The sequence below is a fragment of the Ambystoma mexicanum genome, chromosome 5q (assembly GCF_040938575.1).
Source record: "Ambystoma mexicanum isolate Mex_15411 chromosome 5q, UKY_AmexF1_1, whole genome shotgun sequence".
Taxonomy (NCBI): Eukaryota; Metazoa; Chordata; class Amphibia; order Caudata; family Ambystomatidae; genus Ambystoma; species Ambystoma mexicanum.
The window spans coordinates 922,824,590-922,850,083 of NC_090933.1; the positions used below are offsets into that span (position 1 = coordinate 922,824,590).

The following is a 25,494-nucleotide window of genomic DNA, read 5'->3' on the forward strand; positions in this document are numbered from 1 at the left end:
CTGGTGGCCCTCCCACATGAAGACCATCCTGAATGGAAAGGTCGATCTGTATCGTATCTGGGCTTCGGATAAAGCCCCAACCACCGGGCCCATCCGCTTCCTTTTTGCCAGCGTAGTTTTGGCCAAGTCTTGATATAGCTGAATTTCAGTACCATAAAATTTTATAAGGGGTTGCTTTCTTTGCCGCTTGTTAGGATCCCTTCTTCTTGGTCATATCTTCGTAGTACCATTACTACTACCCTAGGTCTGGCGCCTGCTCCATCTCTTTTTGGGCCCACCTGATGTTTTCTGTCCAAGGGTATCTCACCCCCTGCCTCTCGTTCCAGCAAGTCCGCAAACACTTGTTGAATTGTCTGCCCATGGTCTCTGTCATTCACGTTTTCGGGTAATCCTTTGACCCTTAGTTTAGCCCTCCTTGAACGATTCTCAAGGTCCTCGGCTTGAATGTCAAGGTTGTGTGGCTATTGCTTGCTGGTCTGCTAACGCATCAATCTTGCGTGTATCCTCGGTCAGTTCTTGAATGGCATTTTCAGCTGAGTCAAACCTGTCCCCCAGTTCCGCGAGATCTCCCTTGACTTCTTGTAGGGATTGGGCTAGTTACATTCTGATTAGACCCAGCTGCGATTGCAAAGTTTCTGTCATCTGGTCGCTAAACGCTTTGAGGCATCGCTGAAGCACTTCACTGGTGACTGCCTGCCCCTTAAATTGATCCGGGTAACCCCCCTCCCCCCGGGTCTGACTGATCGATCTGAGTCTGATCATCCCCTTCTTCCCACCATAGTTTCTGGAGAGTTCCATCTTGCTTCTTTGTCAACCTGGGGGTGCGGACCCCTTCCTTAAGATCCTAAGGTTTATTCCGTGACATCTGTAGGGTGTTGCTAGGTGGAATCATGTCCACCGGCCACCTTTCCCTAATGGACCCTATGTGATTCCCTATGTCGTCAAGGCAGGGGTCCAGTTCGCTCCCACTACTTTTCGAGGTGGGTGTCTCACTTTATGCCCTATCCAACCGACTGTCGTAGAGGGGGTTTCCTTCCTTGCACCCGGGTAGGACACTCATTTACCCTTTAAGGAGGTCCGCAGTAGGCAAGGCACATTCACACCTCCGGGGGGACGTGGCAGTACCAGAGAGAGTGAGAGGTCCCCTTTCCTAGATCTGTGCCCGGAGTAGTCCTTGGTGCAGGGAATAGTTCTGCTCCCTGGGTCTTATGGTTGGCATCATCGGGGCTGCTGCTGTTACCTTGTTAGCAGGGCCCACTGCCAAAGTCCGGACTCCACTGAATACTGTGCGGGGTACTTTCAGTCTATTGCTTACCAGTGCTGTGAAATAGCAAACACCCTGGTTATCTTCTCTCTCTCCAGGCTCTCCATGCCTGAACTACTTCTAGTCTCCTCCAGATTTTTTTTGCCTTCTTATAGAAAGAACTCTTTTCTCCTGAGTCCTTTCTTTAGTAATCTTCCCTTTTATCAAGGGAATGTGGGTAGAGCTTTCTGACTCCTCTGTGATTCTCTTCTCTAGTAAAATTTTCCAGTACCTTTTTATATTCCTTGGAAAGGGGCCTGACTCCTAATTGCTTTCCTGATCGGTTAGTCCCCATTTCAGTTTGCATTATTGAATCCTATTCATTATTCCCAGAGCTCTTCTTGATTTTCTCATTAGATTATAAGTGGGGCTTTCATATTGGATTTATTTTTTATTTATGTGAATTGGTTTAAACAATCAAACCTCATTACATTCATAATCCCATTCCCCAAACACTTATTGCATTTATAATAGATATTTAATCTCAATACATTAAAAGTGCCAGGCTATTATTGAAGTCTGGCACTTAAAGGGTTAATCTCGTCCAAAAATCCTCTATTTTAAAAAAAAAAAAAAAGCTTAATTCTATACATGCCTACTAAAAACGAGGCTTTCTATATTGTAAAATGACATTGTCACAAGGGGATAGGAACCCCTTCCAGCCTGGGGTGGGAGGCCTACCAAGGTGGAAGCCAGATTGTCTTACGCTGAGAGGGACAGTGGCAGTAGAGTGGGCCCCAATTCCTGCCCAAACTCCACCTGCCCCACCCCACTTGAGCAATACTAACTTGCATCACCCCATGTCCCTTTACGAAAATGCTGTCCATGTACTTTCTTTCTTCTAAAACTATCAGAGAAGCGGCAGCAAGACGGACCACCCACAGAACAGTAACCCATCAGTTCCCCACATATTGCTTAATCAGAAATGGAATCAATCAGTAGAACAGGAAAGCCTATTTGACTTTCCAGACAGAAGCACAAAACTCCTCAGCCTCAATGAGCAGATACAATGGAGAAGCACTAGCACTGATGACCCAGTGAGCCCATCCGTCTTTCCTTGATGCCGTGCAGCACTTCCCAGCGCCTGGGGCAGATCTGCTGCACTAGTGTGGCCAGGGTAGGCCATCAGGGACTAACAAAGGAGCGGGGAAGAACACCACAGAACTATACTTCACTTGGGGGTATCCAGCCATAGACTCCTGACATGGACACTTTGCAGCATGGGCTGCTATCGTGGCAACACGGTGGTCCTGTGCGGTAAAGGGGGTGTGGCTTGACCCAATCTTTGTGACTTCCTATGCATGTAACCTCTCCTGGGTGGGGCAGACTGAGCCAGATTAGCCAGGGTCAGCAAACCAATCCTAGGAGGGGGAAAAGGAAAAGAGGAAACAGGAACCCGGAATATGTAGGTTGTTCAGTTGAGGCCACAGGAGGAGAAGGTGCACACCAAGAGATTAGCCATAAGAAGGATGGTGGATTGGAGTATAAAGATGATTTATGGAGCAGGAGAGGAATTGGTTGGTTGGAGCAAGTGGTGCCGATTGTTGATTGTGTGTGTAAGTGACCATGAGATAGTGTAACAGGGAAGAAGGTGGAGTAGAGGAGGGAGTAGGGAGTAGTAGTATGGAGAAGGATTAGTAACATCGAACGGAGGAGACAGTAGTAAGAGTGAGAAGACATCAGAGGGGCAGATGAGAGAGATTCAGGGAGTAGGAGTAAAGGTGGGTAGAGCTGGGAGAAAGAGAGTGGAGAGGGAATACGATACAGAGAATGGGAAAGGAACATCAGGGGGTGATACCAAGGAGATCAAGTCTGGCAGTGTCTGAAAGGCACATCCCCAGTGCCCATTAGCTACTAACAAAATAAGTGGTGTAGGGCTAGCTAAGAAGGTCTGCGAGGAAGTCTAGATAGATATGGTGATTTACCTTTAGGCTATCCCAATCGGCTTGCCCAGTGATTCAACAGCAGGGCTCAATATTTTGTATATATTAACCCATGGACTAGGGACTTCTTGGATAGGGTGGAAAAGGCTACTCCATGACAAGAGAGGGAGGGATGGCGCTAGTGTTCTGTTGAATCAATTAATAAAAATCCTTGTACCTTCTCTGGGAGTTGTAGTATTCTTTGACCCATCTATAAATATATATAAACTTTCCAACATTTCTACTGCAACATTGAATAGACGAAAAGGACATTTATGCATAATCTTTGCAAGATTTTTTTGCATTCCTAAAAACTCATTAATTGTTATTAAATTGAAACTACGTATATGGCAAAATGATTTGGAATTGAGCAAATTAATTAACATAATCCACTGATTTTTACAATACAAGACTCATGAGGTGATCTACATTATTGCACCAGTCCCATTTAATCTCTCTTAAAATCCTCATGAAACAAATTAGGGTTAGCATATGGTTTTAAATCACTATCCCATAGCCACATTTCCACATAGAATTTTCAGTTGCCTTTAACACTTCATAGATGGTTTGCTTTTGGGCAAATTTGACCTTAAGATAAAATGTTATCCTTTTTAAACATGGCACTAGCACAAAGTGAAGTCGGGGCTAATTACACAAGTATCCTCTAAATTTAAACACACTGTGGTAAATCACACTGTGGTAAATCCAATAAAAACCTCCATATTTGACTCTCCACTCTGTTTAACTAGCTATATGAACGATGGATATTACACTCCAATCCATAAAGGATTTCCGTTACCAATTGCGGTGTATAAATGGTTTTCATTGGAATCCTGGAGTAGCCACCATATTTTACTTAAAATCTCTTGGTTTTTGCTATCAAAGGTCGCATTTTCTATTGAATATGCTGGTAGATCATATGTTCAGTTTTTTACTACTAAATAAAAAACCAAGATGGATAACCTCCACTACTTTCTATAGAGCTGCCTTTATATAGGTACCAATTAAAAGAGGAGATACATTTATGTTCTTGTGTGTAACACATCACTCTGGATACCTTTACATTTATATCCAAATTAGTTGCACCCATGTATTCCTCTATTGCATTCAAGGAAAATTGTAAGCCAATGGGAACATGATCTAAAATATTAGATCATCAACATAGGAAAGTCGAACTATACTTTCGTTGGCCATTCCTGGCGAAAGGTTAATTTGCCAAGTATTAGTTTAATAGCATGGGGGCTAAAACACAGTCTTGCTTAAACCCTCTATCTATTTTCATGGTTAGTTAAACGGACCCATTTAGATGAAGTCTCGTTCTAATCTGTGTTTTTGTGGCGCAAAACGGTTCCCTTAAGCAGGCCATCTATAAGCACCCGTTTAGCGAATGATCGCCAGCCTATTTGTCTTTTTTTAATTTCATTTTTCATTCATCAAAGGAAGCTTTTCAGTCCAAATATTCTCCCAATTTTTGTGGCTTTTTTGAAGTCGAGGCCACATGTCTCATACTGCAAAATCAGTGCATTTTTATAATTATTCCAAGCTCTTTCTAAAGCCTGTTGTATCGATGGTCTATCTTAATCCCTAGCCCATTGTTCAAGCTCCTGAAGCAATAAGGTAGGGAATATTTTACTTTTGACAACGTCTATGGCTTTAGGCCTGTGACTATCAGGAATGTCACACTTTACAAATGGGAATTTTATTTATGCATTTATAACATTTTTGTAACGCCCAGATGCAGGTGGTATCACAGCGTTTGTACAGTATATGCAGGATAATATTTATTGACGAGACAAGTTTTAGTCCTATTCTTGAATACGGTGTAGAACGTTTTGTCTCTGTATGGGGGTCACAAGTTCCATAGTGAGGGAGCACTGACAACAAAATGTACACCTCCAGCTCTGGCCCTTTCGAATCTTGGAGTTGCAAGCACTGTGCTGTTAGAGGACCGGAGAGCATGTGAGCGGAGTTTCGGAGAGTGATGCTCTTGTTTAAGTAGATGGGGTGGGGGGTCCAACGTTGTAGATGCAGTGATGCACTAGTGTCAGAGTTTCGAACTCAATGCAAGCTTTAATGGGTAGCCAGTGGGCTTCATACCTGGAGGCAGAAATGTGGTCAGACAGGCGCATACCCAGGGCTGCAGGGAGAGCTGGGTTCTGGAGGAGTTGCAGCTTTGATAGGTTTGTTGCAGAGGTGCCCATGAGGAGGATGTTGCAATAGTCCAGTTTGCTGATGATGATCGCTGTTGCGAGTGTGAGACAGTTGGTAGGGGACAGGAATTGTCTACTCGGGTGGGGGGGGTTTGCAGTGTACTACCAAGGCGTTGAGGTGCTTGGTCATGTTAAGTTCAGCATCCAAATAGGCCCCTGAGGGTTTTAATGTGTCTAAGGACTGGCATGGAGGTACCATCAACCACCCACCTCTTTCTCATCACATTTCCCTCACTGCCAGATCTTGCAGTTTCCACCTGTACAACATCCGCAAAATTCATCCTTTCCTAACCTTCCAAGCTACTAAACTCCTAATCTCCTCCCTTCTCTTCCACAGACTTTTCTACTGCTCTACTCTTCTCTTTGGACTACCCTCCTCTCTCCCCCCTCAAATCTGTCTACCACTCTGCCACCTCTCACCTCACTACTCCATCTCCTCTTCTCTTAACTCACTAGGCTGGCTCCCATTCCACTCCCAGCTCAAATTGAAACTTCCTCTGCCTATTCTTCCCAGCCCTCTATGGGTTTGCCCCTCTGTACCTCTCCTCCCTTCTCTCTTTCTATACTCCTTCTCGTTCTCTCCGTTCTGCAGATCTCTTCCGTCTCTCTACACCACCTCCCCCCTGTATCCCCTTCTGTTTCCGTTCCTTCCAACTTCTTGCTCCTTTCCACTGGAACAGCCTTCCTCTTCCCGTCCGCTCCGTCACCTCCTATCCCTTATTTTGCACTTCTCTAAAATCCTATCTCTTCCACTCTCCCCCATAGCACCAATTGTTTCCTCTCTCACCACCTAACCCACCTCCACCCTCTCCTCCTACCTTCTGTCCCTCTATTAGTACTTAGCCTCATCATAAATGTAAATTGTTTGTTGTACTGTTTTCTGGTTTAGATTCATTGTCAAGTATTGCTTGTTGTATTCACTTGTTCCTCTTGCAAAGCACTTTGGATTAAGGCACTATATAAATTAAATGCAATACAAATACAAATCAATAGAGATGGAAGAGTAAGGGTGACCCACAATTAGAAGTTTGGTTTCAACATCGTTCAAGCTAAGCTTGTGAGTGGCCAATCAGTTTTTGAATGGTGGATTAAAAGTTGTCCTGAGGTTGGTTTCAGGGGATACCTAGTCCACAGTGCACACCTTTTCTGTTTCAATTTCAAATGACAGATTTAAGTGAAGCAATAGTCAAAATTACTGTGATTTGAGGTGCATGGGAGAAAGAATTGGTCCTGGCACATGGACCAAGTATAGACAGAAAATATGAAAAGTTCCCAAGATTAATATGGGCACTTCTGTCGCCTGCACACTATCACAGGCCAATAAATAGCCAGGTTCTTAAAGGTGAATCTTAATCTGTTAACTTCAGTGTAGATTCAATGTAAATCAGTTTTTCCTGATACGTTATTTCAATATACATTCATATATCCCAATCGACATTGGTTTTCTTAAAAAACATATATTTTATTGATAATGTGATGCGTTTCAAGAAATCTTCTCTTCATCAGGGGTCTTGATGAGATGTTTTAATCTACAAATGATTAAAGACAAAATAATCTTCTGTCAGTAATGTTGAAAAAATATTTCCATACACACTCTCCCAAATTATTTTAGGTATATCGCAATATAGCTTGTATGTAATAAACCATAGATACATAAGGTCAATGTTTCTCACAAGATTCTGATCAGAATTACAAACCACACACCAAATACAGCATTGTTATGACATTCGACATATATGTATGTATGAATATGTACCTTCAATATGTCCACATCCCTTATGGACTCAGGAAGAATCCTACATTGTACACAGTAATTTGTACGCATGTATGGCGTACTGGTTTGGCAACCTGAAACATTGTAATAAAGTGAACTAATTCATTTTCTAGACCTATTGGATAACCATAGAGTATGTACAAATAGGCATAAAGACTCACCTTTTCATTCAAAAAACAGCTACACTCAAAATCCTATGTGATGAGATTGTCACTGTAGGTATAGATGAGGCCACTCAAAAGAGACGGTTTAGGTAACCTAATGGGTTCCCTATTAATTCTAATGTATATGCACTCGCCTCGCTTCTTGGAGGTGAAGCTGTAAACTGAAAGGTAGTAGCTGCAACGATTGTCAAGTTCAAGAAGACTCCGGGTAGACTTAGCATCTATCTGAAAAGCCAAACGTTCGCCATTATAGTGTGCCACTAAAAGCCTTCTTATTATACAAAGAAAAATATTTATTAGATAAATACTCACCTCTACAGAGGTATATCGGATATCCAGACATGGATGTTGGGGTCAAGCCCCTAGAGGAGTCCCCTCATATTTCTCATATGAAGTAAAGCACAAATGTTAAGAATTAGGTGTGCTCTAAGGATCCTAAATCAGACCCTGCTCTAGTTCCTGATAAACCCAGTTATCTAAAATTAAGGTGAACATTTACCTGTTGTGTAACTCAAGTTGCAAAAAGTGGGAGTTCCAGACTCCTGTGTTGGTCCTAGGCTGTCTTTCTAAAATGTGAATAAAATGGCCACTTAATGTAGCAGCGTGTCTTTAGTGTGATGACGTCATGCCATAATGACGTCCTACGTAAACAAACGCAGGCCGCCGAATGCAAACACCCCTAATCATGGTTGTATCAGTTTAATACCGTTCATGCAGGGAAAACAATGTTTCAACGTGGCGGTTCTAATTGCGGAATAAGAGTTCCGACACGATACAACATTTTGGGGGCAACTAATAAGTCCCTCAATGTGGGCAAACAATTGCCTGTTTATATTTGAAGGCTCTCATTAGACTATGTAGTCATAGCAAGGAAAAGATAATGTAACACCATGGTGGTTCTGATTGCTAAATAGAAGTTCCAACAAGATACTCCATTATGGGGAGACGTGATGAGCAATCTTATATTAAGTATTTGTAGTGCAATGTGGTTGGCTAATATGGACTCCTCCCTTATAAAGGGTGTACATATCGTAGTAAAGTAGTATCACAAAACATAAGACAATCCTTTTGACATTGCGAGATCATTTATGACTACCTCTTGAGAGTGTACAATCTAGTGGTCTGTGCCAGTTAAAAACTTCTCAATAATACAGTAGGTGGTGTTCTAATCCCTTTATAAAAGGGGTGTCTATTCTGGTGTCTGGAAGTAACGCAATACATATGACAATCCTTTCGACATTACCAGGTCGTATAAGACTACCTCTTAAGAGTGTACAATCTAACCGCCTTTACCAGTTATAATCTACTCAATTATGTGATGTCGAAGCATATCCAGTAGTACAGTTGCTGTGAGATATTCACCACAAATTCAAAGCTACTGTGCACTCTCATTTTCTAAAGGTATGGACCCAATTAGAGGCCACAGCGTCCAGGTGATAAATCCAATGCAGTTCACGTTGTGCACGTTTCTTTGCCACGTTCCCTCTAGAGAGTGGATGCACCAATTCATGTGCTATTGTGTGATGGTTGACACGACAGTGTCTGTATACAGGTGGCTTGACATTTGCCATTTGTTATATTGGACATGTGTTCCGTTCATCTGTCTTTAACTTTCCATATTATCCGTCCTACCGTAAGGGACTCATGGTGGCAACAGTAAAGACTGATCACAGTTCATGGGTGTTTATTAAACTGTAAATGTCTAATCTAAACCTAAATCCAAGATGGGAGCAAGCTTCGGCCATCAAATGAAAAGGCAGCAGTCATTGTGGCATCGTGTTAATAAAAGGCCCTATACTAAAGAAAACTTATTGCCAAATCCTTACAACTAATTATAGAAAGAGTGTGGGAGAGGGTTTCAATAAAGAAAGGTGTTCCAAATAATAAGTCAGGATGTGATTGCTAGGGATCTCCCTTCCCCCCGTTTTCAGCCCAGGACAAGGTGGAATCTTGGAGCACAGCACATGCTCAAGCTTTCTCAACATGAGCCGACAGTTCCGTTCCAGCTATCAGGTTCTTCGATGTTAAAGTCTGTTTTTATTAAAAAGTCTCTTGCCCTAGAGGGCCTGATGTATTCCACAACAAACAAAAAGTTCCTTTCAAAATGGACTTTTGACCCCCTGGATCTCACTCGACCGGGCTCAGACCCACTTGACAACGGGGACAATCGACTTCGCCTGGTCATCCAATAGTTCTTACTTTCACAAGTCTTAATGTCTTTTTAAACAGTTCTTCAGTCTTCGCCCCTTTGTGTTGACTTCCCTCTGCCGCGTTGACGCTTGCCAACTTTTACCAAACAGTTCAGTATGGGACTTCTGACTTCGCCCCTTTTTGTTAGCATCCCTCCGCCGGTTCACTCTTGCCAACATTTAACAAACCCACTGGTCATGTACTGATTTCACCATGCGGGATTCATTTTTCTCGGCTTCACAATCATCTGTCAGTCAAAGACTTTAGATGGTACAGAGGATTTTACAAGACCCCTGTATGACCACTTTGACCTCTTTGCCTCTCCCCAAGGCCTTCTGGTTACAATAGTCTCTACCGTTGGGTAATTGGCCAGCGTTTCCTGCGTGAACACCCACGTGGTGCCGGACACCTTTTGCTGGTTTTTCCCTTCTTTTCTAAATAGTTCCTTTCTATATCTTTCAAAGTAGTTCAAATTAGCCCTTGCTACTTTTGTTCAACACAGTTTGGTTTCTTATCGGCTCTTCCCCTTGACTCACTGGCTGTGATGGACCGTTTGGTTTTCCTTTTTCTTGGAGTCAAGGTTGGTACTACTAAGGCAAGCGTCTCTCCCCGGCTTGGTAATCAACAGAGGAGGGTCTCGTGTACCATTGACATCTGCTGCAACACACGCTTGGCCTTTGTTCGCGGTTTTATGTTTCCGTCTGCAGAGGTTTTACGGGCCTTGATCGGAAAGGGCAAGGCTACATCTCTCCTTGTCACCCTCTCGGTATTCGCCATCTTTCGACTCCTCTTGAACTGCCGTGCTGAGTTAGCTCTCACGACATGTGATCTGCCTTGCTCGTCTTTTGTGCTGCACTTTTTATCCCTGTGAGGAAAAGAAAGGGCCGTACTGTGTGTGATTCTGGTCAATTGCCTGACTGCCTTGGCCCTTGGTTTGGGACATGTCTGGTAAACAGGTTTGGACTCTGTCCGTTGTCTTCTGTGGTATGTGAGAGAGTTTGTGTCGAAAAAGGGGGTGGGGGCGTTTAGAGTATCTGAGTATCCTACATGGTAAAATGGGGAAAAGATATTCTAGACTGGGGTTGGTTGGTTAACTTCTAAGGATGAGATGGATAGGGTTTGTGAAACATACGGAACTGACCGGGATTAGTATTGTGAAAGGAACAGGGGGAATTGTGGGAATGGTAGTGTTTTGTCTGAGCAGGTTGGAAATACAGGAAATGATAATCCGAGGGAAGGGGAAGAAAATAACTGGGAGTACTCGGGTAGAACGGGGGAAAAGCAGGAATTGAGAGAGGTGGTTTCTAGATGTGACTGGGTTTGGAGTCCAGGGGAGATTTATTTTAGTTGTACAAGAGGTTTGATGGGAGGAAGGGAGGTAGATGTATTACACCCTGTAAAGGCCTTAGGTATCTCGTCCTCCTCGCCTCCTTTGGTACAATACCACGTCTCTCCCGATGTATTTCCCCAAACACCCCCTACCCCCTGGGCACCCCTACCCAGGTAACCCTCCCTCACTCGTCTAGCCCCAGGGTTGAGATCTGTGAGCACAAGCCTTCCCTGGCTACCAGAATAAGGGACTCCTGAGGAATACCTGGGAGAACACCCTTGGGTTTCTCACATTACATAGTACTTTCCACAAGGACATCGTAATGCATAGAAACAATTTTTGCTGTTGCATGTGGCAAAGTCATGGAGTTTAATCTTTTTACCCATGTTGGGGTGTCTACACGTGCACATCGTGAACTGTATTGGATTTATCATCTACATGCTGTGGCCCCTCTGGACATGAACAAAGAGTTTTATTTGGGTCCATACCTTTATAACATGAGGGTGTACAGTAGCTTCGAATTTGTGGTGAATATCTCACAGCAACTATACTACTTGATATGCTGCAACATCACATAATTGAGTAGATTATAACTGATACAGGCGCAGGGACGTCATTTGGGGGTCACTAAGGGTTGCACTTGCGACCCCTGAGGTCTCCCTTGCTACCCCTAAAGAATTATTTTTTTTTTATAACAAAATTGACGCTCCTGGGCTGTGGCTAGTGCCATGTGGCTCTTTGTTTCTAGAGTGGTCGGCTTTCTTGTTCAGGCTTCTTTTAAAAAAATAAAACAAAATTAAAAAAAAGGGGGGGTTCCACAAGTATAACACTTTGAGCAGTGACCGTAAATACGAAATAATTGCAATAACAAATAATTTGTGTTTATGGAATTTTATACAATAATTGCTAGACTCCTTAATGGTTTATTTCAGGCACACTTCAGGGGGTAAGTCACTGATTGATTTAGTCTGTTCCTAAACACCTCAAATGTATAATGCAGACAGAAACCTCCAAAAAACATTTAGAGTAAAATAAGCATCCATTTAAGACTATGGTTTACTTTTCGCAAGTTGCATTGTGAGTAACCTGAGGGTATTTTCCCAGCTAGACCTCGGGGAACCCTTATTCAGGTGGCCAGGGGAGGGCTGGTGTTCCCAGATCCCAACCCTCGGGGTGGACGAGCGGCGGAGGATCACAAGGATAGGGGAACCTGTGTTTATGCTCGGGAGTTTGCCCCAGGTGAGATGCGGTATTGTACCAAAAAAGGAGAGAAGGGGCTTTCTGAGGCTTTCATAGGCTGTATTGCATCTGCCTCCCTTCCTCCTGTTAGAGCTCTCTGGACCAGATCCAACAACCTCTCCGTACGTAATCAATCCTCTAAGGTCCTTAACCCGGTTACACCAAAAAAGCATAACTCCCAGAATCCTTGTTTCACTGGTCTCCATTCGAATACTCCCTATCCTTCTTTCCGTTCCTCTGATTTTCATTTTTCGCATTCCCAATCTGATCAGACAAAACACTACAATTCCCACAATCCCCTATGTTTTGTTCTTCATCCCGGTCATTCTCGTCCATTACACCAACCTTCCTTATCCCGTCCCGTAGGATACTCTGACACTCCATGAATGCTTTTTCACACCCAAGACAAGGGACTGATGTAAAGCCTGTTTACCTGACATGTCCCGACACAAGGGTCAGGCACAGTCAGGCCAGTGACTTAAATCACACATACATGATGGCCCTTTCTTTTCCCCAAAGGGATAGAAGGTGGAGCCAGAGAGCACAGGGCAAGCAAGGCGAGTACAGCAGAGAGCACGACGAGACAGCTACCACGCAGCAGTTCAAGTGAAGGAGCAAGGTGGCAGGAATCGAGAGGGTGGTGACGAGAGAAGTGACCTTGCCATTTTCATCCCAAACCCACGGAACCTTCGCAGAAGAGAGACTAAGATCACAAACAATAGCACAAGCGTCCTGCAGCAGATGTCAACGGTACACAGGTCAAGCCTATGCCGATAAGCAGGAGCGAGGGAAGCTCCTGCACCAGTGGTACCGGCCTTCACTCCAGATAAGCCGAAAGCCAAGCGGTTCGACTCAGCGGGTGAGTCAAAGGGAGAACCAATGAGAACCGGCCTGCGATGCGTGAGAATCAAAAAGTGGCACGTTTTGAAGCAAAGATGATCAACTTTGAATGAACTGTTAAAAGTGTGAACGGGGAAAGCAGCTGCAAAGGGAATTCGGCACCACGTAGGTGCTAACTCGAGACACTCTGGTCGATCCCCATATGCGATACTACAAGTACCAGAAGGCTATAGGAAGGCCTGCGAACTAGGCCAAAGCAGTCATACAGAGGGTCAAGCAAAATCCCTGTACAATCGAAAGACTTTGATCTACAAGCACTGTGAAAGAAAAGGAAGTGTATCCGACAGCAAAAGGACATTGACAAACCAAGGGAAAGGAGTCCCATAAAAGGCAAGAGGGGTCCGAGCCCGATTGAGGGAGATGCAGGGATGAAACCATCACCCAAGAACTGACAGTCAAGGGGGTCCTTAGGGTGGTTCCCAGAGATGGGGCTGGGGATGAGTATTAGTGTATCATCAGCTAAGTTAGTGTACGTGATGTCAAGAGATTTAGATATCGATAGAGTGGCTTGGCATAGGTATTGTAGAGGGTGGGAGACAGGCATTTGCCTTAGGGGGGACACCCAGCGGTGCTGGGATAGGGTCTACAGCTGAGTTCCCAATGCAGAATCTTGAGGTGCGTTCTCCAAGGAAGGATTTCATCCAAGCAATGACATCAGATGAAAAAGAAGTGAGAACCCAGTTGTTGGCAGAGAGTACCATGGTCAACCAAGTCAAAAGCAGCAGAAAGATGGAGGAGGAGGAGGAGGAGGAGGAGGAGGAGGAGGAGGAGGAGGAGGGAGGAGGGAGGAGGAGGAGGAGATTCCCTGCATCCTGGATGCTGTTCAACTGCATTTTAAGGTCCAACAAGGCAGTTTCAGAGCTGTGATTTGGTCAAAAACCCAGATTGTCTTGTGCCTAGAATATGTTGGTATTCTAGGAAGTGTTGGATTTGGGAATAGGCAATACGGTTGAGTATTTTGAGCAGAAAGGGGACAGTGGTGATGGGGCAGAAGTTGGTGATTAGGGCATGATCGAGGGAGGGCTTTTTGAGTTGAGTAATCCAAGCAGATTTGATGCAGTTGGGAACAATTCAAGCCTTAAAGGAGGCATTCACAAAGTCTGTAATGATTGGTAAAATCATGGGAACAAATGTTTTTACAATGTGTGTTGGACAGGACTCACCCTTGCAGTTTGAAGGTTTAAGGGCTAGGATAGTCTCCTGGACGTGCCCTCCAGAGACTTGGGAGAAAGAGAATGGTGTAGTATATGTAGGGATGCAGAGATTGGAGGAGGGAGTGGTGGCAGGGGCAGCAGTTTTGGAAGCAAGCTGGATTTTATTGGCTTTCATTTTTGTCACGGCGAGGGAGTCGTGAATGGTAGTACATCATTCTTTGTCAGTCCTGGTGTTGTTGTGCCTGGCTGGCCTCTCAAGTTCTCATAAAATGGAAAATAGTTCTTTTGAATCTTAGTTAGCATTTAAGTATTGTAAGAGTTGGCCTTGTGGGAGAAGACCGTTTTTTTTTTTTGTATGTCTTAGCGACTTTAGCAAAGTTAGCGTAGTTGACTTGTGAGTTTTATTTTGTGGATAAATGTGCTCAAGGGATCTCTTGATTCGACAAAGTGAAACAAGTTCATCAGAAAACCATAGATTAGAGGCTTTGTGTGCTTTGGGGGATTTTTGATTGTAGGGGAGCGTGTTGATTCCTCGTAAGGAGGAGGCTCTGGTGGTAGTGGTGTGTTAAGGCTTCCAGGCTGTTAGCTGGTGGTGTGAAGGTGAGAAGGGAGGAGAGGGTGGGCATGAGCATCTCATCCGTAGGTTTGCGGGTGTTACGGACCAAGATTGGGCTGGGGGCGCAGGAGCAGTAGAAGGAGGATTGGAGTGAAGGATAACCAATTCAATGAGGAAGTGGTAAACTGGAGAGATGGTGGAAATTTCAAGGGTGACAGTATGTTAGATTGACAGCAAGTACTAAGGGGAGGTGATTTCAATATAATCCTATCATATAGCACGTATATACTGCCTTAATGTCATAAGAAAAACCAGACCACTATGCCTAACTCAGAACCCAAATGCACTCATTGGATAAACCTTCAATTGATTATCATTTTCATTTTCTATTTGTAATACACAAAAAGAACAAATTTACTAGAAAGTACACTTTACATTAAAAAAAAAATGAAAAAAGTACACTTTACATAATGTATGCGTTAAATTTACCAAAAGAACACTGTTTTGTCAAGAATTATTTCTTGCTCATATAGTAATCCCCAAAATGAATCAATTTTCACCATATACTGTTCCATTTACAATTACATAAACAGGACATCAATTAATAATTCAAGAACATTTATCATTAATACAATGAAATGACCGTTTCTATTGGGGAGTCAATTTCCTCTATCATCGTTGTCTCACTTCCAACGCATTTTGGATATCTAACCTATCCATCTTCCGGGATTAATTAAAATGTCTTACTGAAAATTAATTTATAGAAAATCCATCGATACTCCTCCTTTACTAATCTCCCAGATCAGCTATTTAGCCCATAGCTAGTTATATACTGACCTTCTCCTATAAAATAGTGTGTGAAAGACTCAAATTCCTATTGAGTACCTAAAAGAAATACTTCATTGTGCTCCTCCTCAGATGAAACCTACTTTAAATCGTGTATAATTAAACCATAAATAATGTCAAATTGCTTACCCTAATTTTTGGGATTCATGTTTGTACAACTCCTACGCAACTCTGTTAGAACCTATAAATCATGATAAAGTGTATAACCTCTGTCTATTACATATGAGAGAAATAATATCTTACCGTATTTATAATGGTCAAGGTGCCTCATGATCAAAATATCAGTTGTTTTATAACCTCCGTTCTAGACCTGTTGACAAAATTAATATATTTCAGCCTTACTTTAACTTGGTGATCACATTGTTGATTACTTATAATGTCCCCTTCTTGCCATCTTAAAGTATGCACAGAACTCTCCTGAGCGGTGAGACGCAAGGACTGCAAAATCTGTCCAGTGCCTCACGCTTGTATTTATAACCCAAAGATGGTAGCATGTCACGCGACCTGTGATGTCACGACATTAACCAGACCAGTAAGGCTGGGTGCTCTTCTGTTTTTAACCTTTTGCATATCAGCTAATGGAAAGCAGACCTCCCAATTGACCAACGTGTACCGTTCCAAAGCTCTACAAGAATCCTCTGGGTTATTGTACTTGGAAATTATGTGGACCAAGTATACGCTGAAATAGAATTAATGTGCTCATTGCCCACATGACCTTCCATCATCTGCATCTTTGACCAGAAACGTACATCGCTCTTGTCCTTGAGAATATTGAGCAGAATCTAATCTATTGATTGGACTTTCTTCATTTTCTTATAACCTATGAGCAAAGTTTGTATCTCCGTTTAGTCGCTGCTTTCTCTGTATCTTTTATTTCTGTTATTTATCTTTTTCTGTTTTCGGTCCTTAGGGTTCTTTATTGCTAAGCGTTTCAAACTGTAATCTCTCCATAATATATAAAGCCCTACCGTAGAAAAGAAAAGGGTGCTTGTCAGGAGGTCTCTCAAAAATTAAGTGAGTTAGTCCAGAAAACATATCCTACTGTGTATTCTGCCTCTATCACTTTGAACAGAAAAGAAACCCAATAAGCTTTTCCTTCCCCAAACATGGAAGTGGCAAATGTCTTCTGACCCAGCCATGATATCTTCAAATCACTGTTTTGTCTATATTTATTTTTATTTATTGAACCTTTGTATGGCTCCTGTAAATCAAAGTGTTTGCAGGCACTACAAGACCAGAGGGTTGGGGGGGACAGAAGACAAAATAATAACGGTCCTACGAGGCCTTGTGACATTCGGATTGTGCAAGTGCAGTATCAGGAACTGCAGGGAAAGGGGAAGAGGGAGAAGTGCAGGGGAGAAGAGGCCCAGGAGGGCAAGTGCTCGGGGAAGAAAGGATTGGATTTAGTTATTGTGAAGTGTGGGGGGGGGGACAAGACTCAGTAGGCTAGTCAGGGGTTGGGGGGGTACCAGAGGGCAAGTGCAGAGATGGGTTGAAGGGGAAGACTGTTCGAAGGAGAGCCTGGCCCCAGTAGACTCATAAGGGATACAGGCAACCAGACATAAAGGCAGGTGGAAACTAGCAGGGGAGGGGGTGGAGGGGAAGGAGGAGGCGAAAAGGAAGGTCTTGAGAAGCTTCCGGAATTTAGAGATCCGGCTCATGACGCAGAGGGGCAGGGGAGCCATTCCAGATGGAGGCTCCTGCTAAAGAAAGTAATCTACCCCCACTCTCTCCTTTGAGAAACATCTGACCTGCAGAAAGTTGAAGCTAGAAGACCGAAGGACTCAAGCAGGGAGGTATTTGGGGAGAGGGAGTTGAATGTAGCAAGGTCTCTGGCCGCAGAAAGCCTTCTGGATTATGCAGAGTGTCTTGATTTTGATCCTTGCAACCACAGGGAGCCAGTGGAGAGATATTAGGGTTGGAGGGATGCAGCACCTGTGCTTGAGGCTGAGTATAAGTCTTGGGGTCCTATTCTGGATTGGTTGAAAAGGGCAGAGGGAGGAAAGCAGCAGATTAAGGAAGAAGCTGTTAAAGTAGTCCAACCTGAAGAGAACCAGAGCTCTGGAGACATTGAGTTTCTGGGGGAAGGTAAGGAAAGGGAGAATGCCTTTGAGGAGGTGAAGCTGAACATTTGATTTTTTGAACAGGTCAGCGAGAGGAGTCGAAGATGACGCCCACGTTTTTTGCCTCACACAAGGGTGAGAGGAGTGGGCCCATGGAACGCTGTCAGAGGTAAGGAGGGGGCAGGAGTGACTGAGAAGAATCTCAGTCTTACTGGAATTAAGGCAGAGATCATAAGCAGTACACCATGCCTGAATAGCAGTCAGGAATGAGAGAGGAAGGAGAGGAGGAAGAGGAGAGAAGCTTAAAGAAGAGCTGAGTGTCATGAGCATAACATAGGAAATGAGGAGAGAACATGGAGATCAGGTGGGCGAGAGGGGCAAGAGGGGCAAGGTAAATGTTGAAAAGCCACGGCGAGAGGATATATCCCTGAGGTGCGCTGCAGGTAGAGAGTGAGATAGAGGAGAGAAACAGACCCAGTTGCACTTGGGAGGGCTGATTGGAGAGGGAAGAGGTCAACCAATCCAGTGCCCAGTCCGTGATGCCCTGAGTATCACAAAGCCGATTTATTAGGGTGGAATGATTTGACTGTGTCAAAGGCAGAGGACAGATTGGGGAGGATGAGAATAGAAGGAGAGTTTGAGTCGAGGTTTGAGAGCAAGTTCACATGTGTTCAGGAGATCAGTTTCCATGCCTCTGGCTGCTCTGAAACCAGACTGGTGGTTGTGGAGACAGCCACCAGATTCTGTGTGATGGATTAGTTGGGAGATGACCAACTTCTCCAAGAGTGTGCCCAAGAAGGGGGTAGTGGAGATAGGGCGGTAGTCGGCCGGTCAGGAAGGGTCCGCACACAGTTTTTTTAGGAGGGGTGCATAAGGGAGTGCTTGAGGGCTGATGGGAAGGCGCCAGTGGCAAAAGAATGATTACATAACTCAGCCAAGGAGGGAGCAAGTGAGGCAATATTGTCCTTGTAAGTTATAGAGGAGAAGGGAAGCCCCTGTTTGGAAGAGACTTTCATAGAGCAGACTGTCTTGGTGACCTCATCGAGCACTATGGGTGAGAAGGAGGAGAGTTGGGGGGTAGAGATGGGGGCCAAGGGAGGCCTGGGTATGGGGGGGGGGGAGTTGGAGGAAGACGAAGAGGAGGAGGAGGGTTATTTGCAGAGTTCAGCCATGTTTGTGGCCTCAAAGATGCAGGCTTGGCTATGGGCCCATTTTTTAGAACGGATGGGGAATCTGTATTGCCTTCGGCGCAGGCAACAGGCCAGTTTGTCACAGGATGTGCTAGAAGCCAATCATTTCCATTCAGTGACTTTGCACTTGCATTTAAGCGAGGCTAGATCGGAATCATACCAACTATTGCACTTGGAGGCAGGCTTCATGCGGATCCTCTTAGCAGGAGTAAGGATATCAAGGTTGTTGGAGATAGAGAGGTGAAGGTTAGCAATGGATTAGTCCGTGTGGGAGTCAGTAACAGGAGTGGGGGGAGGAATGAAGGAGGCAGCAAAAGCAGCTACTGGCACTCGCTTCATTGGTTGAAAGATGGAGAAGGAGACTGGCAGTGAAGGCAGAGGCTCAGCCGGCAATCCCTGGAGCTCCAGATGGGAGGAGAGGAGAGCATGGTCAGACCAGGAGAGAGGGGGTAGTGAGAGGGTTAGCAAAGGTGATATCGGCTCTGAGTGCATCCAAGGTCTGTCAAGCTGAGTGGGTTGCACCAGAGGGAAGTATGGTGAGGGAAAGAGAGTCGCAGAGGTTGCAGAAGTGTAGAGTGGAAGAATCAGTGGAATTTAGGTTAAGTCTCCAAGGAGGGGAGAAGCTTGGAAGTAGAAGTCAGAAGAGGCGAGGTCAGCCCACTCTGAGAGGAACAGTGAGATCAGCCCATGGGTCCTATAAATGGTAGCGAGAGGGAAGGAGAGACGCAAAGCTTACAAACAAGACCTTCAAAGGAGTAGTAGGATTGAGTGGGTATGACAGAGGCTCTGCTACTTTGGGTCCCTAGGAGGGATTGAGCCCCCCCTTTGATGACCCCCCAAGGTTCTACGTCAGTGTGCCGCCAGCAGAGGACCACCCCCCCCTCCGTTCGGTCGAAAACCCGATCGAAAACGGCCCCTGCAAACCGGAGATATACATCCCTCAAAAAGACGTCACACAACGGCTCCGCGGCCCGCTCACAGGAAACGTTCGGAAGCGGACCCTAGGCCTGCCGAACGGAGAAAACCTGAAAGACCCTGAACCCCGGCCACGGAATTCACACTCCTGGTGACGTTCCTCGCCGCAAAGGGGACGGGACAGCCTTGGTCGAGCCTCCGAAGAGCGGGACCGGCCTAGGCCCTGAGACAGCGCTCAGTGGGGAGACGGTAGGCCCATCCCATCTACCCCGTGAACAACTACACCACCACACAGCAGCGGTTTGGACCCCTCTCAGCCTAAATGTTTCGCCCTGCACAAGAGGAAAACACCCCCAAAGCGTTGCCGGACCTGAACGCTACCTAAAGGGCACCCCGGGTAACCCATACGCAGTACTGAACCGCCCGTACCCTGGGCATATCACAGAGAACATCGACGTCGTAGTGCAGAGGGTAGGGCCCCCGACCCAGGGGCGTGTGCCTCCTCTGCCCCCGACTCCATCTCCCCATCGAACAGCATTGGCGACACTAAGGAGCTTTGGGAGAACCAATGGACATTAGGGAGAAACTAGCCACATTCTCCTACGTCTCTACTTCATCCGAAAACTGTGCCCATACCATGGCGAACCCAAATCCCTCGGGAAGTGAATCCGCAGCTACCAAAGGGGACATTGCCGCCTTGCTGGGCGAAATAAAGAATATGGGCGCCAGCATTGGCTCCAAAATTGACAAGATTACCCAACGTCTAGATACCATGGAGGTGAGGCTCGAAGGGGTCGAGAACAACCAAGCGTCCATAGACACTCTTGAAACGCAACTCGACCAGCGGATGACCGAACTGCAGCAACGAGAGGAGAGCTTCAAACTCAAGCTTGATGATTTGGAAAACCGAGAGAGGCGGAACAATCTGAGGATTTTCGGAATCCCGGAACGAGAAGGGGAGACAGAGAGCGATCTGAAGAACACCCTGCACGACATCATCAAACTCTTAGTCGCCGACGATGCAGTTGATGAACCTAAGACAGAGAGAATACATTGTTCGATTTCACCGCTTTCAGGACAAAACACGAATCCTCTAGAAAGCAAGAGGCAGCGACTCAATTACCCTCCAAGGATCCCGAATCTCGATATATCAGGACCTATCATCCATGACCCTGGCACTTCGACACATTTGCGGGCCTATCACCAAACATCTGAAAGAAAAGAACATAAGATACAGGTGGGGGTACCCCTTCTCTCTGTCCTTTGAATACGACGGTAACAAAATCAAGCTAAGCTCAGAGGGGGAGATCAAGACGTACATCTCTGACCTCCTTGGATCAATCGCAGAGGGACACGATCGGGGAGATCCGTGTCACGAAGAAAGAGGATGGCGTATACAGGGCCCCAGAAGGAAACGTGTCAAGGGATCGAGGAAATTCCGGAGAGGTAATACCCCCCCCCAGGCGGGGAGAACTGATGATCCACAACACTGGTAAGACGACCTATACTCTAATACATATGTCGGTGGCCCGAACTGTGTAAGGATGTCTAGGCTCAAAAGAAATTCGGACCATGTAAACAATGGTGGGGGGGTGAATGGGTGCTCAGTCAAGATTATGATGTTATAATAGTCTTGGGGACCCAAAGTGACGGTCCCTAAAGGGGGTTCGATGCAGGACCCGAGTTTTTATCTGGGTCTGCACGGACGCGGTCAATGTTGGAAGGGTGGAGGGTGGGGGTTGGGCAGACAAGAAATGTACAGAGGATGAAGCGTAATCGGCAACACAAAGAATCACTCAAGACGATGTGAGTCCTTATGACCAATATACTCACTTGACATGGGTCTCGAATCCACAACCGAAATACTCTGATAATGGCACCAATTGAAGAACAGAAGGGTGGGGAGTCCCTAAGGATAGGAACCCTTAACGTGAAAGGCCTCAACTCGCCGACCAACAGATCGCTAGTGGCAAGGAAATTCCGCAGATCTCAAATAGACATTCTCCTTCTACAAGAAACAAAGTTTGCCAAGGGGGAGGAGAGAGGACTACTTGGAAAAAGAGGGGGAAAGGAATTCTGGGGCTCGGGCCCACTCAGGAAAGGCAGAGTCGGAATCTTGATCAAGAAAGGAATCAACTTCGAAGTGGATAAGACCTGGTTCGATGTAAGCGGGCGGACTCTCTTGATATCTGGGACAATCACAAAGGTCAAAGTAACAGTCGCAGTAATATACTCCCCCAATGCAGGACAAGCCAAGTTCCTAGAAAAGACAATACCCAAAATAATGTTGGAGGCATCTGGCGAGGAGGAGACTTTAACCAGTGGGCAGACCCGACCAAAGACTGGGAACCAGGCAACCCTGAGATAAGAAGCCAAGTTAGAAGTGAACGCACTGGACTTTCAGACATAGTGGAGATATATGACCTGCAAGATGTGTGGAGAATTAAACATCCTGATGGCTACACATTTTACTCCAATCCGCACAAAACATTCACCAGGATTGATTACCTGTACCTCACCAAGGACCTCCTCGACACCACAACACTATCTGAAATAGTTCCGATAACATGGTCAGACCATGACATGGTCCTATCAGATATAAGGTGGGCAGACTTACCTGTTTCAGGAGGGAAGTGGCGCTGTAATGAAAGCCTGTTGAAAGATTCAGTATTTAAAATTGAAATGGCAACTGAAATTGAGGAATACTTCAAACTGAATAACTATGGGGAAGTCTCCAAGCAGACAATATGGGAGGTGGGTAAAGCCACCTGGAGAGGCATCCTGATAAGAGAAGGATCTACCAAAAAAAGAGAGAGAAAGATCATTGAGCACAGACTTGGGTCCAAAATATGCCAACTGGAAAGTGAGAACAGGGAACACCTGGGCACGGACTGCGACAACATCAACATAGCACAACAAAAAAGGGAAGAACTTCTACGAGAAGGGGGGCAAGGCCGACGCGCTATTGGCAGCCAGACTCAGGGAACAAAGGGCAGAATGGAAAGTGAAAGAGATAATTGAAGAAAACCCTACAAACCCCCCAACCCCCACACTAGCCGGAGAGTTTTGCCAACTTCTACGACGGGTTGTACACCTCGGAAGTGACTCCAGGGCAATCAGATACAGAACACTATCTTTCCCAGATAGATATGCCCAAAATCTCGCGCCCCGAAACTGAGCTCTTAGAATCTCCGATATCCCAACCTGAGGGCCAAGAGGCAATTAAAAGACTAACTGTAGGCAAATCCCCTGGAGAGGACGGTTATACCGCTGGGTTTCATAAAACCTTCAGCGACCAACTAACACTATTCCTGACAGAGCTCTTTAACGAGATATTAGAAACGGGGACGGCCCCCGACTCCTTTACGAAGGCGCTCATAACAGTGATCCCAAAGGAAGGAAGGAACCCCAAACTTTGTGGTTCTTACCGCCCAATTTCATTGCTCAACTTGGATGCGAAAATTTACACCAGGGTATTAGCCGCTCGATTGGAAGTACTGATCCCTCACCTCATACACAATGACCAAGTTGGATTTATATTGGGTAGGCAAGGGGCAGACACCATGCGCAAAACGCTACATCTCATCCACTCATCACCGGAACTTCCAAATGACCCTGCCCTACTGTCAATAGACGCAGAAAAGGCTTTTGATAGAGTGGAGTGGGAATTCTTGAGGGCAGTCCTTCGCAAGGTGGGGATAGAGCCGAGATTTAGGAAAGGGATACAAGCAGTATACACATCCCCAACGGCATCTATCTCTGTTAATGGGGAGCATTCCAGATGGTTTGAAATGGGATGGGCTACTAGAGAGGGGTGCCCCCTCTCTGCAATACTTTTTGCGCTCTCCCTAGAACCCCTGGCCCAAAAGATACGATCCGACTCCAGAATAGAAGGCATGCGATTGGGAACAAAAGAATATAAGATAGCACTCTATGCGGATGACATACCTTTACACATTACCAACCCCTCTGTATCTGTCCCCAATGCTCTCCAACTATTAGAAGAATATGGCAAACTCTCCGGGTTTAAGGTGAACAAGACTAAATCAATATTGTTCCCTTTGCAAGGAACGAAAGAGGAAAACAAAACTAAGTTCTTGCCCTTTAAATACTTGGGCATCCAGATCATCAAAAACATAACAGACCTATATGAAGCCAACTTTCCTCCCCTCCTCCAGAGCTTCTCGGCCGATCTGAACAGGTGGGACAAACTCACGATTTCGTCGTTAGGGCGGATTAACACCATTAAAATGGAATGCCTCCCCTGATTCCTGTACCCTTTCCAGATGTTACCTATCGAGATACCAAATGCGTTTTTTGATGAAGCTAAAAAAGTATGCTTAGGTTCCTCTGGCAGGGAAAGAATGTGAGGATTGCATTCGACACTCTGACGCTCTCCAAGGACAAAGGAGGAGTAGGTCTCCCCGACCTGCGAGCATATTACAAAGCCTCACAACTGCGTATCCTTATCCCACACTTACGTGATCACAACCACCTACAATGGGTCCACATGGACAACCATTACTTCACGTCGGCCACTGTGTCAGAATGGCTATGGACCCCTCACAAAAGGATACAACGGAAAATTAAGGGCCACCCGATACTGAGAACCATCTGGAACATCTGGCAACCAAGCAAGGCAATGAAAAAGATCACCACCTGGCCGTCCCCACTTAGCCACTTATGGTCCCCTGGTATAAACGATCATATACCTGAGGTAGGAAGATTCCAATCCTAGTACGAGGCGGCACTCGAAAGGGTAGGGCAACTCCAGCAGAAGGACACATTCATTACTCTTCCAGACTTAACTGAAGCCCTAGGAATAGGTCCATTATCCACCTTACAATACATCCAGATAAAAGGAGTCCTCACAAAATCAGCACGGAATGAAAAACTGCAGAGAGAACTCGCCCCATTCGAAAAACTCTTGGATTCCAAGTCTGAAATGAAGGGTTTGATATCGGCTATGTACAAAGAACTTATCGAAGCAGGCACCGGCTCCACAGAACATCTTAGAAGCAGATGGGGGAGGGACTTAGGAGAGGAGATAGACCCAGAACAATGGGAAATGATATGCAAAAACACATCCAAGAGGTCCTTATCCAGCCAATACAAATCACATGCCATCAAACTCCTACACAGATGGCAATACGACCCACTCAAATTGTCCAAGATGTTTCAGACCCTGAGCCCGAGATGTTGGCGAGAATGTGGAGAAACTGCCGACTATTGGCACATGTGGTGGAGCTGCCCACGCATTAAAGTATTCTGGGAGGAAGTCCTGGCATGGATTAAAGACATAGATGGCATACAAAGAGACGTTGATCCACGTTTGGTTCTCTTCGGAATGGAAAAAAAGGAGGATGAGTGGTCTAGACTCAGGGGTCTTGCCCCACACCTACTACTAGCAGCCCGTGCACTCCTAGTAACAAAATGGAAATCCAAAAAGGTTCCAAGTAAGAAGGAATGGATCAATTTGTCAACCAAAATTTACACAATGGAATTGATCACGGCATCCCTGCATAACAAAGCATCGCAATGTGAGACCTTATGGTCGGACGTTCGAGGCAAACACCTCTCCGACACGACAGACTCCCAACCCGAAGACGCTACAGGATCTTAATTGAACCAAGAATCCCAAAAACTCTCAATACAGGACAGTTATGACCCAAAAATCAAGGAAACCTCACAATAGTGAACCGAACATTACTCGCTATGAACATGTCAGAGAAATGATG

At 45.3% G+C, this 25,494-nt stretch overlaps 1 protein-coding gene and 1 long non-coding RNA gene across 2 annotated transcripts in view; one reads left to right on the plus strand and one right to left on the minus strand.

Annotated features, from left to right (window-relative positions):
* SPAG1 (sperm associated antigen 1) overlaps nucleotides 1–25,494 on the plus strand; it is a 1,725,603-nt gene that overhangs the window by 141,844 nt on the left and 1,558,265 nt on the right. The gene's annotated exons all lie outside the window — the stretch shown is intronic.
* Nucleotides 6,877–7,763, minus strand: LOC138497778 (uncharacterized). Its single transcript, XR_011278642.1, has 3 exons — nucleotides 7,686–7,763; nucleotides 7,371–7,598; nucleotides 6,877–6,964 (listed from the first exon to the last, which is right to left on the minus strand). It is a non-coding gene; the product is annotated as an uncharacterized lncRNA (long non-coding RNA).